A 2,705-nucleotide genomic window follows, 5' to 3' on the forward strand; every position below is an offset into this window, starting at 1 on the left:
CGTTTTTATGGCTTTTTATGCCTTACTATACTATGTCGTTTTTATGCCTTACTATACTATGTCGTTTTTATGACTTTTTATGCCTTACTATACTATGTCGTTTTTGTGCCTTACTATAATATGTGGTTTTTACACCTTACTATACTATGTCATTTTTATGACTTTTTATGCCTTACTATACTACGACATTTTTATGCCTCATTATACGATGACGTTTTTATGCCTTACTATACTATGTCATTTTTATAACTTTTTTGCCTTACTATACTATGTCGTTTTTATGCCTTACTATCCTATGTCGTTTTTATGCCTGACTATATTACATCATTTTTATGACTTTTTATGACTTACTATACTAAGTCGTTTTTTTGACTTTTTTTGCCTTACTATACTATGTCATTTTTATGACTTTTTATGACTTATTATACTATGTCGTGTTTCTAACTTTTTATGCCTTACTATACTATGACGCTTTTATGTCTTATTATACTGAGTCGTTTTTTTGACTTTTTTTGCCTTACTATACTATGTCGTTTTAATGACTTTGTATACCTTACTATACTATGTCGTTTTAATGACTTTGTATACCTTACTATACTATGTCGTTTTAATGACTTTGTATACCTTACTATACTATGTCGTTTTAATGACTTTGTATACCTTACTATACTATGTCGTTTTAATGACTTTGTATACCTTACTATACTATGTCGTTTTAATGACTTTGTATACCTTACTATACTATGTCGTTTTAATGACTTTGTATACCTTACTATACTATGTCGTTTTAATGACTTTGTATACCTTACTATACTATGTCGTTTTTATGCCTTACTATAATATGTCGTTTTTATGCCTTTCTATATTATGTCATTTTTATGACTTTTTATGACTTACTATACTATGTTGTTTTTTTGACTTTTTTGCCTTACTATAATATGTGGTTTTTACGCCTTACTATACTATGTCGTTTTAATGACTTTGTATACCTTACTATACTATGTCGTTTTTCTGCCTTACTATACTATGTCATTTTTATGACTTTTTATACCTTACTATATTATGACATTTTTATGCCTTACGATACTATGTAATTTTATTGACTTTTTTGCCTTACTATACCATGTAATTATATTGACTTTTTTGCCTTACTATACTATGTCATTTTTATGACTTTTTATGCCCTACTATACTATGTCGTTTTTATGCCTTACTATAATATGTGGTTTTTACACCTTACTATACTATGTCGTTTTTATGACTTTTTATGCCTTACTATACTACGACATTTTTATGCCTTATTATACTATGTAATTTTTATGCCTTACTATACTATGACGTTTTCATGACTTTTTATGCCTTAATAAACTATGTTGTTTTCTTGACTTTTTTGCCTTAGTATACTATGACATTTTTATGCCTTACTATACTATGACGTTTTTATGACTTTTCATGCCTTACTATACTATGTCGTTTTTCTGCCTTACCATACTATGTCATTTTAATGACTTTTTATACCTAACTATACTGACATTTTTATGCCTTACTATACTATGACGTTTTTCAACTTTTTATGCCTTACTATACTATGACGTTTTTATGTCTTATTATAGTATGTCGTTTTCTTTACTTTTTTTGTCTCACAATACTATGTCGTTTTTCACCTTATGACACTATGTCTCTTATATGACTTTTAATGCCATACTATACTATGTAATTTTATTGACTTTTTTACCTTACTATCCTATGTCGTTTTTATGCCTTACTATACTATGTCGTTTTTATGGCTTTTTATGCCTTACTTTACTATGTCGTTTTTATGCCTTACTATAATATGTCGTTTTTAAGCCTTACTATACTATGTCGTTTTTATGACTTTTTATGTATTACTACTAAACCCCATATCAGCATGGTGGAGTAATGGTTAGTTCTGTTGTCTCACAGTTCAAAGGTAGTTGGTTCAAAGCCCGCCTGTGCCCTCCTCCAACAATGATGAAACAAGCACAAAATGTGGAACTGCGTTATTGTTGTACTTTGTATGTCTTACTATACTATGCCGTTTTTTTAACGTTTTATCCCTTACTATACTATGTCTTTTTTATGCCTTTATATTCTTTGTCGTTTTTATGACTTGTTATGTATTACTACTAAACCCCAGATCAGCATGGTGGAGTAATGATTAGTTCTGTTGTCTCACAGTTCAAAGGTAGTTGGTTCAAAGCCCGCCTGTGCCCTCCTCCAACAATGATGAAACAAGCACAAAATGTGGAACTGCGTTATTGTTGTACTTTTTATGTCTTACTATACTATGACGTTTTTTTAACGTTTTATACCTTACTATACTATGACGTTTTCATGACTTTTTCTGCCTTACTATACTATGTTGTTTTTATGACTTTTTATGCCTTACTATACTATGACGTTTTTATGCCTTATTATACTATGTCGTTTTTATGACTTTTAATGCCTTACTATACCATGTCGTTGTTTTTGTACTTTTTTGCCTTACCTTACTATGTCGTTTTTATGCCTTACTATACTATGACATTTTTATGCCTTACTATACTATGACGTTTTTATGCCTTATTATTCTATGTCGTTTTTATGACTTTTAATGCCCTACTATACCATGTCGTTGTTTTTGTACTTTTTTGCCTTACCTTACTATGTCGATTTTATGCCTTACTATACTATGACGTTTTTAT

The sequence above is a fragment of the Seriola dumerili genome, unplaced genomic scaffold, assembly GCF_002260705.1.
Source record: "Seriola dumerili isolate Sdu_G_001 unplaced genomic scaffold, Sdu_1.0 BDQW01000110.1, whole genome shotgun sequence".
Lineage (NCBI taxonomy): Eukaryota > Metazoa > Chordata > Actinopteri > Carangiformes > Carangidae > Seriola > Seriola dumerili.